General features: G+C 26.8%; 1 protein-coding gene across 2 annotated transcripts in view; it reads left to right on the top strand.

The window, feature by feature from the left end:
* LOC107444341 (uncharacterized) overlaps window positions 1-17,560 on the top strand; it is a 246,621-nt gene that overhangs the window by 36,091 nt on the left and 192,970 nt on the right. For both annotated transcript variants that reach the window (XM_071181675.2, XM_043046941.3), the window contains exon 2: window positions 13,750-13,850. The gene's annotated coding sequence lies outside the window, so the exon portion shown is untranslated. The remainder of the gene's footprint in view (window positions 1-13,749; window positions 13,851-17,560) is intronic.

The following is a 17,560-nucleotide window of genomic DNA, read 5'->3' on the forward strand; positions in this document are numbered from 1 at the left end:
AAAAATTTCGTACCATTTATGTCTTATTGGTATCTATATATATATATATGACGATACATTTATATGAATTGTGTCGAAAATATTTATATCTCCTTTTGTTGTTGTTAAATTCATATTTCGTTTTGTTTGCTTGTCTTATAAGTTTTGAAAATGCTGTAATGTTAAGCTTTTAAAAAGGAATTATTGAATTTTCTAAATAATTAAAAAAAAAGTTAATACAATTAAGAATAAGAGTTTTAATAAGCTTTTTAGAAATTTTAGAGTGTGTTAAACCATTGTATTGCTGCTACCTTAATTTAACGCAGCGTTGATTTAACCATATCATCCTACTTCTTAAACTTCATCCTATGATAATACGGTTCATCTCGAGGTTTTCTGATTAACTTTATTGTTATTAGGATTGCAGCAAATTTCCACTGTATTGTTTCAAGGTACCAATATTACGTTTCTACTTAAAATCAAAAAATATTTTTTTATGAGGGCCTTCTAAATATTTTACTTAATGGTGAATAGATTCATGTTTTGCTTTTCCTTTTTTTTTTTTTTTTTTTTTTTTTTTTTTTTTTTTTTTTACACTGGTGGAGATTGAGTGTGAGAAATGCTTCCGTGTTTACACGAGACATTGAATTTTCCTGATTATCAAATCAAGAAAAAGAAAATTAAACAAAAAAAAATACACTATGAAAAAAATTTCAAACTTAGTATAAAAGTCAAATATAGGGAGAAAAAAAAATTCCAAAAAAATTATTTCAATGAGTTTTAGAGCAACAGAAAAAAAATGCAAAATATTTTTAAAGAGGGTTCAACCTAAAATTTTATGAAATAAATTAACACATAAATATGGTTGAATACAATGTTACATTTTTTACTTGAATTTAATCCTAAGATTAGATTAGATTACAGTAAGAATCAAAATTAAAGTATAAAAATGGAGTCTTGGTACTTTCTTACGTAAGCATGCGAGGGTGCTTTGATTTGCTTACTTTTGCTGACAAAGGGGAGGAGTGTTCAAAATTGTCGAGAACATGTTTACGTAATATTTGATCACAATTTTTCAAAATTACTCAGACTGTTCTGGAGTTACATTTAGTAATTTAATTTGATTATTATTTTACTTAAAATATATTAATTATTGAATTTTTTAATAAATAATAGTGTACAAAAATAGTTCGTTTTAGAAATGTCGAAATATTCCGTTCAGTTTATATTTTAAAAAACAATTATATTTTCCGCTTTTTCCTCATATTCCTTTATTGTTCTTCATTAAGAATGATTTTCTGTTCATTCTTTTATAGAAATTTTCCCACTTGAATTTTGAAATATGAATTCACTAATTTTTACTTCTAGACATCCTTCTTAAAATTTTTAAAAGTGCTTCTTAGTTGTAACAAATATTTTAAGTTATCAACTTAAGTTTTGACGGGGAAGACTAAAGCCATGTTGTATGTTTTTGATAGGCAATTTTGATGTATGTTCGAGCACATTTCATGGTTGTTTAATTCAGTCTAGTCTAGACAATAATTGTTTTTCTCGATGTGAGTAGAAATAAATGGGCTTTACGCCAAAATTCGAATAATGAAATGTTTTTCTAAGAAACCTTGGAATGTCATAATTTCTCTTCGTGTTCCTGTATATAGTTTGTCAAGTCGCATGACTTACATGATTTATAAATAATCTCACGTAACCTTAAACATATTAGACTGCCCTCCACATTTTACGGCTTGTTCACTTAAAATATATGTATTTATACATTGGTAGCCTAAAAAGGTTTTTAAAAATGACAAAAAAAAGTCTCTATAAACCATCAAAACTAATCATAAACGAACAAAATCATCTTTTATGTTCAAAAGTATGTTTTCGGTTTTTTTTTTTTTCAATTTTTTATTTTATTGCTTTTTAACGAAAACATTAAATATAAAATTACGTTGATTGAAATATATATAGAAATTTTTTTTATTTATATGAAGATATTATATGTGGATATTTATTTGATGTATATAATGTTAATTAATATATTTTATATTTATTTAAAAAAAACATAAACAATTACTTTCAGTTATGAATGTACTTAGAAATAAAGTATTAAATTAAATAAATGTGCAATTTATGAATAAAATAAAATGTAAATAAATACATGATAGAGACCAAAATGAATTTGTTAGCTTTTACTTAAAATCTTCAAGATGGCAGATTGTCTGAAAGCAAATTTTTATGTTTTGAAAAATTCTGTTCTACACCTATAGATACTTGCCATCGAAGGATATTTAACCTGAAGAACTTTAATACAAAATTTACTCTAATTTATAAAGAAAAAAATTGACAGACATAAAAAATGTTCTTAAAAGAAAAAATCTTAAAAATTCATTAAAAAAATGCTTTAAAAAGGAAGATTAAAAAAATAACCAATAAAATAAATATTTCACATGAGTATAAATATTCTTTTTCATGCAATATTAACACTGTTTTAATGCATAACCCTTAATATTGCAAGGCACCAATACATAATTATTTCTTCTTCTTTTTTTCTGTCACAGATAAAGATTTAAAATATTTTATATTTATGTAATTTTTAATTCCAAAACTTTTTTTTAAAAAAAAGTCACTAATTTTTATTGTCCGAATATAGGTGTTACATAATATTAGATGTTTAGTATATAAACATCTAAAAAGAGAAAAACAAATTAAATACGTAACTTTACCATTGAATACATAATTTTTAATTTTTTTTCCTAATGATTTTTTTTCGATTTTTTTTAAAATTTTCTGAAAATTTCTTAAAAACTAAATGTATCTGCAAATCTTTTTATTAATGCTGAGATAATTTACAATCGAGAAATGAAGGGAAGTTTTTTTTTTCTGTCTAATTATATTTTATTCCAAATATATTTCAAATTTCGCTAACCCTAATAATCCTTTGCTTCTTTTGTTAAAAGATTTTATTTAGAGTGAAAAAAAAATTCTATACAGACTTATCGCATTTAACTTTTTTGATTCGCAAATATTTTTTGATTTTTACTAACCCTAGCAAATCGTTTGCATCTTTCTTCTTTTTCCTTTTTTAAAGTATTTTAAGTTCCAGTTTTTTTAAGTGTCGAGTTTCTTTTCCGATGTCCTCTGATTATCTTTTAAAAATAAATACACCTGGAATTTTTTTTTTTTAAATGTAAAGAGAATTCATGTTTGAGGAATGAAGAAGAAGAAAGAAAATTTCCAGGCGAATCATATTTAATTTCAAATATTCTTCAAATTTCACTAACCCTAATAATCGTTTGCTTCGTTCTTCTTCTAAAATATTCTAAATTTTAGTTTTTATAAGCATCAAAACCTTCCTTTCTGAAGATCATTTAAAATTCCAGGATGGATTTACCCTCTTGACGTATCGACAGTAGAAAGTTAAAATATTTCCGCCATTCGAACAAAATGAAAGTGCTTGCTTCATTAGTGGCTTTAATTAGTAATCTCTAGAGTAAATCGTGAAACGAGGAAAAGAAGAAAGGAATATCCAAAAAAGAAGAAAGAAAGAAAGAAGAATTCCTTCATAATTAGGCAACAAAGAAAATTTCCATTCTCCTCTTGCAGGATATACTGGGGTTCTTTCAAATTAATTACCCTCAAAATGTTTATCCGAACAGAACGAAAAGTTTCCTTTTCTCGCTGCCTGTGAACTAAAATTAAATCAATACAACCACCCCTTAGAGAAAGAAAATCAAAAATAGTCAGTTTCAACTAATTGTTAAGCCCCTGCCGAACTAGCAACAAAAGCGCAGTTCTGCTTATATGCATTAAAACTAAACGAGCGCTCGCTCTTTCAAGAGCTTCCAGAAAAACAAAAAACACGTGCTTTTTCCCGTTTCTTCTCTCCCAAGTAACCCTTTCGTTCCGTATTCTGGCGACAGGAGAAGTCGACGATAACAGCTCCGTTCTGGAGCAACCCCCCCCCTCCCCCAGTAATGTTGTAGAGGCTGAATTCGCCTTTGGCTTTTTCTTTAAGAAAACGCCTGCCGCGCTCTTAGCTTCATCGATCTACTTTGGGAAAGATAGGGGTAAAATGGTAAAATGCGGATCGCGTGGGGGTAATGGGGGTATACGGAAAAGAGAAATAATGCTTTTGGAGAGATTTGTCTTCCTTCACATATTTCCTTTTGCAAATATATATGAAAAGGGGGGGGGGGTTGAGAGATTCCCCCCCCCACTCCGCTAACTTTCTGCGGTCGATTCTGGAAAGCAAATAAGACGGAAAAGGCGAAATCACATCGACCCAATCGTTTTTTAAACGACTATACATTTTGGGAAAAGGAAAATATGTATGAGACGAAAAGAATAAAACGAAAGAAGAAGTTTTTACTTTCTATCTATTCCGATAATGCCGAATGGAAGGCAGCAGACACATACCATGCCATTGATTTTCGCGTTTTTGAAGTTACAACTTAAAATTATCTTAATTTTCTCTTCCTGGCCATTTTTATTTCCACAGGAAATTGATAAAAGACTTTGAATAGACAAAAGCCGATCAGATTCGTAAGAGGAATAGATTCCTTTTAAAGAATTTTTTAATTTTTATCTTATTTGAATTGTAAAAGGTTTATCATTATGCGGTACTTTGCTTTGTTTCATTGAATTTAAATCTGATTTCTAAAGATTTGTGAGAATGTTTGTTGAAAAGATTTTCGTGATTTTTAAAGCTATCGTTTACGGTAGTTTGTTACGTTTTAAATAAATAATTTTGAAAATTAATTTTAAAAATAATTTTTGTAAAATGAGATTTAAAAAAAATTCAGAAATTATTGTATAGGATTGTGTAAATTTTTTTTTTCAATTAGGTTACCAGGTTGTATTTTTTATTAACTTGGAGCTAACTATGAAACGAAACACACTGCGAAAAAAAAATATGGTCAAAATTACCAGAGGATGGTAAAATTTACCTTGTTTCTGGTTTAATGGAAACACCAAAAAGCTCGGTAATTTTTACCGAAGTGTTTTGATAATGACTTTTTAAAAATTAATAATAAAATAATTTCTCATGAAAAGTGTTAAAATCTGCTAAATGTGGTAAAGTTTAGTAATTTTATCAAGTTACTTTAAAGTGCGGTAGATAAACCATTTTTTCGATTAAATTTGCTTTTCAGTTTCGTATTTTTACTAAATGTGTGGTAATAAGAGCTAGAAGAATTAGAATTTCTGAACCAGACTGAAACAAATAAATAAATAAAAAAGGGAGAAGAAAATTAATTTTGGCCAGTTCCAATAACGATTATCTCAATTTGATTGATTACGACTATATATTATAATTTAAAAAATAATTTAATATATATATATATATATATATATATATATATATATATATATATATATATATATATATATATATATATATATATATATATATATATATATATATATATATATATATATATATATATATAATTTTTGAAAATGGGATACACAGTTTTTTAATAATTATATAGGATTCTTGGATTTCTGATAACATGGTTGAATTGCTAACCTTTTTAATCCAATCACCAAGTTTGTATTTTTTTATTTATTTTTTATTAAAATTGGGATAACCGTAGGCCTTTTCTCTTTTTTGTTCCTATATAACACACACATAGTATAGTGTTTAATTTTCTTGTTTGGGCTTAAAAATAATGAGTGAACAATTCGAATTTTAATTTGAAAATCGACGTTACACAGGCGATGGTGAATATATATGTATATATACACACATAATTTCACAATCAGGCATTGTTCATCAGTATCATGTGAAGGGAAAAAATGAAGCAAATAAATAATTGGAAATGAAATAAATGAATAAAAAAATTTATGAAAAAATAATTAAAATAAATGCTACAGTAAAATAAAATAAATGATTAAAACAAATAAAATTCTAAAATAATTAAAATAAGTAAATAATATTCTTTCTTTATTTATAAATTTTTCCACTAAGCATTTTTTGTACTTAAAATGATGACGGTTGAGATTTTTCAAGGCAGATATTAAAATTTTCTTAAATAAAACGAAAAATAAATAATTTTTGAAAATTATTTAAATTTCCTTTGTTTATTTAGAAAACAATGCGTACATTTGTATATTTGTAATTTAAATGTAATGTTTTTATATTATTATAATCATTAATTTATTATTATATAAATATATATTTAAATTTTTTAACATTACTTTAAATATCTTCCCTATTATTAAAATGTTAGGCTTTTAGAAAAATTGAATAATTGCTTGTTAATGAAAAAAAAAAAATTCCTTCATAATACAAATTTATGCAAAATAAATTTGCAGAAAAATTACTTTAAAAAAAAGGTCACTAGATCACTATATTTACAAACTATTTTATATCCCCAAGATGCTTTTGTGTTCCAAATTGCCTTCCTGTTGAAAAGGAGAGAAAAATCTTATGCAAATTTCTAAAGAATTTAGGGAATGTGCGTGGCATTATCACTCTCTTTGTCTGTTGGGCAGTTCATCGTTTTAACAATGCTTCCTCATCGGAATGCATGGAATTTTTTCTGAATTTTATTTACCTTATATTTTTTAGGATAAAATTTATTATATAAAAACAAAAAGGTTTTGAATTAGCTCACATCATGCATAAGGTTTTGATAAAATGTAATAAAAAGCAATCAATTATCCTGTTATTCAACTAAGCAGCTTTGAATCGCATATTTTATTTAACAAAAGAGAGAATTATAATTTAATTTTGTTTTTTCTTTTTTCTTCCATTTTTTTTTATTTGGTTGTATAGTTCTATTTTCATAAATGAAAAAAAAAATAATTATGTATTTTTCTTCTGTAAAATTATAATGCATTTATTATAATGCAAAATTATAATGCATATATTAAAAAAAAATATTGTCATAATAAAATCAATAAGTCATTCTACTCCTTCTAATATCAGATGCACTTAAAATTTGGCGAATCTTTCCAGATTTTAAAATTAACTGTTAAAAATTATTTATATAATGTTCACCAGTAAAAATATTTGTAAGTGCTATATTATATAACATTAATCATTATAGTAATATAATATTATTATAGTAATACAATATTATTATAATAATATAATATTATTATAAAAATAATATAATAAATAATATAATGAAAAATGTGTATTTTTTCCTTGTGAAAATTATAACACTTAAAAAAAATAGTACGTCATAATTTCATTAATAAGTCACTTTATTCTTTTTAATATCAGCCTCGCTAAAATGCGGCAAATCTTTCTTTCTAAATTTAGTAATTTTTTATAAATATTAATTGTGTAATATTTACTGGTAATAATAATTATAAACATGATATGATATAATGTTATAAATATATAGAGTTACTCCTTGGAGGCAAATTTCTCCCAATATTTGATAGAGGAGTTCCCTCATCTTCTGGATTGGGTTCAAAATTACAAGGCCACGGAATTGCGTCAGCTGCTCACGACGGTTATAAAATATTTAAAAAAAATATTCACCTTCAAACATCTAATAGTTGCTCTACAGCACTTGCTATCACGTTTAATAAGCGACCTACCACTATTTTACACATAAATTTAAATATACACTAATTATTCTCCGAATTTACGTAGCTCCGAAAAAAACCAAATTAACTTGATACTTAATACCAAATTAACTTGAACTTTGTTTTAAGTTACTTGAAATAAAGTAAATTCACATAATTTTTAGAATATTTTAACACTAATTTTAACACTAAATTCGAATTAAGTATTACGCTACGGTCTTTGCAGTGTAGGCTTAAAAGAATAGAAGCTGATCGAAATTTTACGTTATAAAATCAGTTAATATACTTCACAGAGATTTAAAAATTAAGCAAATTATCCTTATTACACAACTAAAAACATAGATGAATATTCAGCAGCGAATTTTTGTCAATGTAAACGAATATCCTCGTTGAAAATAACAACAAACCCTCACCAGACTAGTCAAAATTTCAAACAATCTACTAGCGATATTTTACTTAACGTCTCTTGAATTTTTGAAATTTTAAGCGTGTCAGCTATAACTATTTATTTTCCGAAGTGAAAAATAATTCTCGCATGGTGACAAAGCGTGAGATTTTGGTTTACGATCATTAAATTTCAAATGTTTAAATTAATCAAATTAGTGTTTAGAATTAAATTTTAATTATATATACACATTAAACTGCGAATTTTTGTTACTGTTAATAAATGTAAGCGATAAAATCACAATGAACTTTCGGTAGCTCATTCTAGATCAGCGATTACCAACTGGCGGCCCGCGAAGCCTTTTATTTGTGGCCCACGAACTAAATATATTAGTTGTCATTTTTTGAGGACAATTTTCGTAAAAAATCGATATGGGCTTAAAATACTTTTCTTTTGTTAAAAAAAAACCCCTAATTTTTTCGTTTCTGTGAAATTTAACATACCAGCAGCGCAAAAAAAATTTTTTTCTCAGGTTTTGCATCAAAGAAAATATTTATTCAAATACAAAAATAATCGTATATGTTGCTTAGTAGTAATCTGCTTCAAATTTTATTTGTAATTCAATATTCAATACGTTTGTTTTGTACAACTTGATAAAAATCTGACAATGATATTTAATGTTCCTTCAAACGTAAAAGAGTCCTATATAAAATTTTGATGAAGTTGTGGTCCGCCATTTGACTGGTGTTTTTAATTGCTTCCCGCGGCCTCGTGTAAATTCGAAACCCCTGTTCTAGTTGGTAAACTAACGATATGCTACTTGGTTTTTCTTGATATTCTCGCATCACTATTGGTGTTTTCCAAAGACAAAATAATTCTCCTATAGTGTAAAAACTTGAGAGTTTGGTGTAAGATCATTCAATTTTAAATATTTGGATTTAAATTATACCCTTTAAATCGTGTATAAACCCTCGATTTGGGGTCAACCCAGAATAAAGTGTCCCTTCGCACAATTTTTTGGGTTGTTCAACATCATACTAGGACAGATATTACACTTATCAGTTTGCTTATCAGTTCAGTAGGCTTATCCATTTGGGATGGGGATATGTAACTAACCTTAAACTACATTACTTTTTGGTTTGTTCAATATCATACTCCCAGAGATATAACACTTAACAGTTTGGGGTGAGGTTAATAACTAACATTAAACTACAGAATTTTTCATATTGTTCAACATTATATTCCAAGGGATATTATAGCTATCAGTTTACTTATCAATTTACTTATCAATTCAGTAAGCTTATCAGTTTGGGGTGGGGATACATAACTAATATTAAACTACAGAATTTCCGGGTTGTACAAGATCATACTCTGCGAGATATTATAGTTATCAGTTTACTTATCAGTTCAGTAGGCTTTTCGGTTTGAGGTGGGGATATGTAACTGACATTACACTATGCTATTTTCAAGACAAGACCAAGTAATATTCAAATTCATAAATTTATAACAAAATAAAAATGAACGAATCAACCCAAACCACTAATAGTTGCTCAACATATTACCAATGCATAATTTATTTTTGTACTAACTGTCTCAACTGTAACAAATTTTGGTGTCACCATTTTTGGCATTGAGATAAACTAAATTTTTTTGCAGTACACGAAGTCCCTTTTTTTATTCACCAGAAGGGGATATATAACTAACATAAATGAACTACCTAATTTTTAAGATCAGACTACGTAGTATTCAAATTTATAAATTCTGACAAAATAAAAATTAACGAATGAACCCAAACCATTAATAGTTCCTCAACATATTACGAATTCCTAATTTATTTTTGTGCAAACTGTCTCAACTGTAAAAATTTTGGTGTTAAGATAAACTAAATTTTTTTGCAGTGCACGAAGCCACGCTTTTTATTTACCAGTTCTCTGTTATAGTTTTATTTATTTATTCATTTTTTTTCCTTGTTTGTTTCCTGACAACATGTATTTTCATGCACATTGGAATCAATTTGTGACTTCATCGCAAAAAAATTTTGATTAAAAAAAAAGCACATTTTCAGTAATATATTCACCCTAATTCTTTCAAAACAATTTTTATTTCGCTAATTTTATATAATTTTTTGTAAGATAACTACAGTTCTATAATTAAAAATGTAGTTAGTTTACCTAACACCTAAATGGTGGAAATTTCGACATTTTTTTTTTACCGTGTACATCTTTTCAAAAACTTGTAACCAAAAAAAAAAATAAATAAATAAATAAATAAATAAATAAAATGAAAAAATCTCAACTACTGTGAGAAGACGTAACCAAATTTCTCTCATAGCTAAGCCTAACATAAACATTTTTTCGTATAAGTTTACATTATTTATTCCCTAAATGCTTTTTAATTAACTCCCTGTTGTAATTTAATAATTAAATAATTTTGAAAAATTAAGAAAATTGTTTTTGTTCTCTACCAAATGTGTAAGTTATTTTTTCATAATAATTCTTAACACTCCCTTATTTTTTATGTATATCTTTTTTCATAGTTGTAGTTTATAGATTTAACGACCAATTAAACTTTCTTTAAACCAGACACCAGCTTGCTTGACCCCCTTCAAACTTGAAATTTTATATTTGGCTTTCGTTAAGTTTTGTGTTTCTCTTCATTTTTCTCATTATAATATATAAATTCAATTCTGTGCTTAATGATGTTTGAGCTCCAAGAAATGACGCACTCTTATTTCTTTCACTTTGTATCAAATCTGTGAAAAGCAGAAATAGTAAACCGGGGGTTGTTAAAATAGCCTATTTTCGGCTACTTCGGACTCTCCTTTCATCCTTATCAGTAAAATTGAGCTAATCACAACTCTCATGCTTTCGTCAGAAAGTCTCAAATCACTCTGATTCCTCTTTTTGCTTGAACTTTTACTTTGACTTGAAGTAATCTAATTATAGGATTTAAATTGAAACAAAAGATGTAACTTTGTATTCGTCAAAATTAACGTTTTAATTCAATTTATAAAATTCTGGGTAATATGTATATATATATATATAATCATAAAATCAATTCAATTAACTTAGTCAATATTGATACATAAGAGGTAAATAAACATATTGAAACTTTAAATCATTAAGTCAAATTGGAAAAGTGCACAAGACAGCTGAAACCAATTTTTTTTAAATATAAAATGGAAATAAGACATAAATAAAATCTTAATAATTAAAATAAAAATGAAAATATAAATGCGTGTTTGCAGAACAGAACATCAGGGGACACACTGCCTGCAAAACACACAGGAGCCTTTCTGTTAGTGGATTATATTATAATTTTGAAAATCTGAGTTTCTGGTAAACCCTTACCATATGAGTTGAAAAATTATCCAATGAAGGGTTTTAAAATTTCTTATTTAGATTTTTATTACCAAAATTACTTTTTAAACCAAAAATGTCATTACCATACGGTACTGTAATTTAACGAATTTTTTTCTTCGTGTGTACCAACAGCCTTTTGTATGAAGGTGTGGGAAAAACGAAACAACTATCTGATTCTTAAATCCACATTCTAATTTTTGAAATAAAATTAGTTCGTAACTGCAGTAAATGCACGGTAAAGAAAATATTAAAAAGAATTCAAATAAGGCTTAAAAAATTTAAGGAATTAAGTACTATAAAATTATTTAATGCAATTGATAGATATTTTAAAACTAAAATATAATTATCCTAATTACACAACAAGGAACAAACACACATTTTGTAACGACAAATTTTTGCTTCTGTAGATGTAAAGCTACGTGAAAGAGAACAACAAATTCACGCCATTTCACACTCGAATATTATCTACTGGTGATTTTTTAAATGCGCCAAAATTGGTGATTTTGGAAGCGGATGTTATTTAGTAATGTTGATAATGCTCGCCAGTTTAGTGTAAGCATTCTCCTTCATTTTAGTTTATATTTTATTACATTTTTAGAAGTACTAAGTAAAGAATTTTCGTATATCTTGACGCTGAAAATGGTGATAACTACTTTACATTAGTGTGGTGGTCCACTACAACAAGAATGTTTTTTTCCACTACTTAGTGTAAAGTAATCATTCAATTTTTTTTCCTTCTTCTTTTATTAACACTAAACTTTATACATTAAGATAAGATACACATAAGGATCAGTAAAAATATTTTTACCATTCAATATAAAGTAAGAATCGTTAATTTCGAATGCATATATACACTAATTCTTAAAATAAAATTAATTTATAAATCAAATATAGGAGGCGTAGCACAGAGAGAGTATAAAGATGAATTCGAAATAGGCTTAACAGAACGGAAGATAATAATCAAACATAGGAGTAGCTCAGAGAGATTATAAAAATGAATTCGAAATAGGCTTAACAGAATAGAAGATGATACAAATTATACGTGATAAAATTACTTAATAGTGCAGTTCCCGGAGATTTAAAAACTAAAATGTAATTATCCTTATTACTTATTATACTACTAAAAACATGCACTGTAAAAAATGTGGTGTAGTATCTCTCTGAATTTGACGTTGAACAACCCAAAAAATTGTTTGAAGGAATTGTTTTATTCCGAGTTACACCAAATCGAGAGTTCATTTACAATTTAATTGAAATCTAAACACTTGAAATTTAATTATCATATACCAAAGTTTCTTGCTTTGTAACCATACGAGAATTATTTTCACTTCCGAAAGTAGATAGTTACAGTTGGCGTGTTTTGAATTTAAAAAATTTCAAGAGACGTTCAGTAAAATACTGCTAGTAGATTGCTTACAATTTGGAATGGTCTGGCGAAAGTTTCTTGTTATTTTCAGCGCGGTTATTCATCAACAAAAACAAAAATTCACCTCTAAATATGTATTTATGCTTTTATTTGTGTAATAAGGATAATTATATTTAATTTTTTAAATCTCTGAGAACTGTATTAAATAATTTTATTACGTACGGTTTCTTCTCGCTTTCGTTGTGTTAAGCCTAATTAGAATTTGTGATTCTTTCTGTGTGTACGCAAATGTTTATTTTGCGATCTAATTTTATTTGAAGAATAAGTGCATACATTTATTCTAAATTAATGATTCTTACTTTATATATTAATAAAAAAATAACTTTACTGACTCTTATGTTTTTTTAACTTTACTGTAATTATGCATTTAAGGGTTATTCATTAACAAAATGATGGCTGCTACTTTGCATCAATTAGTGTAAAAGTACATTGGTGAAGTAAAACATAGTTCCAAGAGTTATAACATTTCTCTACACCACTTTTGTGTAAAGAAGTTGCCTTCACTTTTGGGGTTTAACAGCATACTTTTTGTTTTGGTTGATGTATAGCAGCGTCCACGATTTCCACTAACTGCTTTTCCAGCTTAATTCGAACTTGTAATCAAATGAAAACAATCTATAAACGATATTCAAAAAGTTCGTCAACATCAGTATTTTCGGAAGAGAAAATAAGTCTCGTTTTGTGTAACTGAGTGAGTGTTTGATGTAAGCTTATATAAGCGTGAGTGTTTGTTTAGTTCCATTGTAAGAGTTTAGATTTAATTTCCGATCTATAAATTATTTATGATAGATCGATTTGGTGTTGATCTAAAATAAAGTGTTCCTTCATCCTTCATATAATTAATTCGGAGGCATATTACACTCTATGTTTTAAATTGTGCTAATTTTAGTAATTAGGAATAATTATTGATTTTATCTGCGTCTTTGAAAATAATAAAGGACTAACGAGTAATGTATAACTGAAAAATAATTATGTGTTTCTTCCCCCCTATATCTAAACACTTGTCATTGTGTTTAAGCATTATGAGCATTCAAAGTATAATTTTGCTCTTTTTATAGGTGATGATTAGGAAATCAGCAAGAAAAAGGAAGTCGCCAAATCAGCAACATCTGATATTACAAGCAACTTGAGTTTTGAGTTGTTAGTTAGCCGCATACAGGTAAAGTTGATTTTTACTATTTTAAGACTGTTTATCTTAAGTTCTGGTGCCGCATGAGATATTCCGTTTTTATGAGAAAATTTTTTTTAAATTCGCTATTGTGAGTTTCCAGCATTCATAAGTGTTTGCTAGTTTACAATCCGTACTAATAGTGAAAATGGCGGAAAATATCAATGAAGAAAAATCGCAATTTTGAGAAAATTAAATAAGTTTGTGTTCTAGTTTTTTCCTGTAAAAACTGTAGTGTAATATCTCTCCAAATAAGATGTTAAATTACCGAAAAACTTCTGTGACGCAGCACTAAACGGCCGAGCCTGACTAAGACAGGGGCATATGGAGCATTTGATCCGCCCCACCCCCATCAGATGGGGCCCCCAAATTGAATAGAAGGTTTATTTCAGGTTTCCCTCTTTAATGAACTTTTTTTTAAAATGAAAGAATAGTACAGTGTAAAATCCGTCAGTTTTATGTTATTTTATTTATTAATCTATTGTATAAACATAAAAAATCTATATTTCGTAAATCCATGGCTTTCTAGTGCGGAATTCAGCTAAATTTTCGCAATTACGAAGGACAAATTTGGCCACTCAAAAAACTTGTTTTTTTTTGCAGATCGCAAAATGTGATGTGTTTACAAAAATACAGGCTTCTGATTGGCCTAATTGAGTCATCGTAATTGAGAAATTTAGCTGAGTTCCGCCCTACCGTCAACAAGGATTTGAATTTTTCGCAGCTATATGACAAAATTAACAATCAAAAAATTGCATTCGGCATAATGGACTTAGAGATGTCAGAAAATCAATAAAATGGACAGAACCATATTTGGTCTTCTGTTCTTCATTACTGAAATAGTGAAGCTGAGGGGGGCCCCCAAAGAAGTTTTTGCCCCCGACTCCAATTTGCCTAAGTCGAGCCCTGCTTTACGGGTGTTATTTGGTGTTCACGGGTTAACACCATGCCGAGCTCTCATATGCACAAAAATTTTGATGTGTAGTTGTTATACACTTTTTTGGTGTTGAGGTAAACTAAATGCATTTTTAAGTACAGAAAAGTAGTTATCGTGCAGAGAATTTACATGAAATTAACACAATAACAATTGTTCGAAAAAATTAGTGGCAATATATCACTAAATATATACTTTTTTTTAAACGAACGTTTTTTGAAATGAGGCCGTAAGATTCGTTCAAAAGAGCAGAAAAATATGTCATCATCATCATCATCATCAATGGCTTGACAGCCCAGGGTGGGCCTTGGCCTTCTCAAGAAGTTTTTTCCAGGCTAAACTTTTTTTTGCCATCTATCCATCTCAAATTGGCCTGCCTCTTTTTCGCGTGCCAACTGGTCTGGCATTGAAAACTTTTTTTGTGTTACGGTCTTCGTTCACTCTGATAACGTGGCCGGCTCATTTTATTTTTTGTCGTTTAATAAAGTCAGTAATGTCAGGTTCATAATATAAGTGAATATGTGTTGAAAAATATGCGTTGTCGGTAAGTAACTAAAAAAAAAAAAAAAAAAAAAAAAAGAATGAGTAAATAAATAAAACCAGTGAAAAGTAAATAATAAATGTGATTACATGCACTGTAAATTTTTCTATTTCACCTTTTGTTAATTTTTAGTTTACTTTAATTACATTAATTTTTTTCTTCTAAAAATGAGGAGTTTTTAGCGTCTTACGTAAGCATTGCTTAAAACTCTCCTCCCACTGGTCAACGAAAATAACCTTTCCACTTTTTAAGGGGTATACGTAATATTTGAACCATTCTTTATTACAGCACGTTTAATATCCTTGCTTACTAGAAAAGTTTAAAATAATTTTAGCGAAAAATTATGTTCTCAAACAAAGCTTCAATAAGGTATGGAAATAAAAGTAGAAGTTAAGAATTTTTCTTTCTAACATAAAAAAATAAATAAAAATGAATAAATAAATAAAAACTTTTAAAAAAAGAAAGAAATTTAAGGAAAAAATATTAAATAAAGAAAGAAATAATCTAAAGTCGTAGCAATCTTACTCAAAGAAAAAATATATCAGTGAGCTTTTTAAAAGTACTCTTTGTTAAGTTATATATATACATTAAAAGCTTAACTCAAACTAATTCTGAAAGATAATATTTATTATAATTTAAGAATTAAATAATTTTAAAAAATTCGGATTTACAGAAAAAACCTAGAAGCTTTGGATTAAAATTTTAATTGGCTTCTTCATGAAATTTCTTTTTTAAATTTTTTTAATTTTGCTTTTACTTTTTACTGTTATTAATATTATTGTTATAATTTTAGTTTCACTATTATAAATTTGTGAATTACATCCCTCAGAAAGCTTTTATTTAAATATTTGTAATAAAAAATATAAGTTTCTGTTTTTTTTTTTAATTAAAATTTTTTTTTTTAAACAAGTTTGCTATTTTTGATAGTTTTTCTAGTTATTTTTTAAAAATTGTTTTTCTTTTTTATTTATTTCCTTGTTTATAAATATATTATATATTATATATATTTATTTATAGATTGTTTATGTTTATTAATACATAAAAAAGTAGTACGAAATGTTTATTCTCTTTATGTCTAATAATAACTTGAAAGTAAACGTAATTCTAGATTAAAATTGAATAAATAAGCATAATTTTATTTAATTGATATTTCTTCGATAAAAACAATTTAAAAGAGTTTACTGCTTGATATAACGTATGCATATTGTAACAACTGTAGCTAAAATATTATCCTGAAGTTAAAGACCAATCCATAGGGATTTACGAAACATATTCATATTTTGTCATATGTTTATTTATTAAAATATGAATAAATAGATTTAATTTTGTTCCATTGTTGAATATTTAAAATGCAAACAAGAATAATTGTGTATCGGATTGAAACAAAAAGGTGATATTTTCCAACAATTATAAAGTAATTGATTCTCCAAAATTAGTAAAACTGCGTCTAAAACAAATTATTTTCCCCATTAATTGAATAATATTTTACTTTGAATAAAAAATATTTATATAACATATAATATTTGAAAGTAGTTACTGATAAAACTAACCTTTCTAAACCGATTTGTGTATATATATATATATATATATATATATATATATATATATATATATATATATATATATATATATATATATATAAGAACAGAAAGAAAAAAGAGAAAAACGAAGAAAATTATTTACTAATAGTATAAGGAATTTAGAATTATTTACTTCTCATTGCACCTAAGCTGCAGGTATATGGAACTCATGAAATAAGTTAAAAATATGGAGAAAACTGGGAAAATAATAAGATTAATCTGAAGAGGGGAAGAAAAATAAAATATCATTAAAAATATTTAAAAAAAATTATAATTTAAGAAAAATTCAAAAAACTGAAAAACAAATTAAAGAAAAGATGTAATCCCTTCATCAGCTCACACGGTTATATCCGAAAAAAGAAGTGCTTTCTAATATTGTATCAATATAACCATTATTATTGTTAAAGCTAGATCTATTGGATTGTTCGGAAAGTAACCATTTCCTTTTGAAAATCAGAGACGATTTCTTTTTATAGTGAATAAATATTTTATTAAAATTATGTATTGTCCATTCTGTTCCGATCTTTTTTTTATTTCTTTGGCATGATTCCTAGCTCATAAAATTTTTGTTATTTACTAACAGCAAAAAAAAAAAAAAAAAAAAAAAAAAAAAAAAAAAATGCAAGTGACTTTTGACCTTGAAGCA

Source organism: Parasteatoda tepidariorum, chromosome 4, assembly GCF_982258835.1.
Source record: "Parasteatoda tepidariorum strain Cologne lab strain chromosome 4, Ptep-v5.0, whole genome shotgun sequence".
Classification (NCBI taxonomy): domain Eukaryota; kingdom Metazoa; phylum Arthropoda; class Arachnida; order Araneae; family Theridiidae; genus Parasteatoda; species Parasteatoda tepidariorum.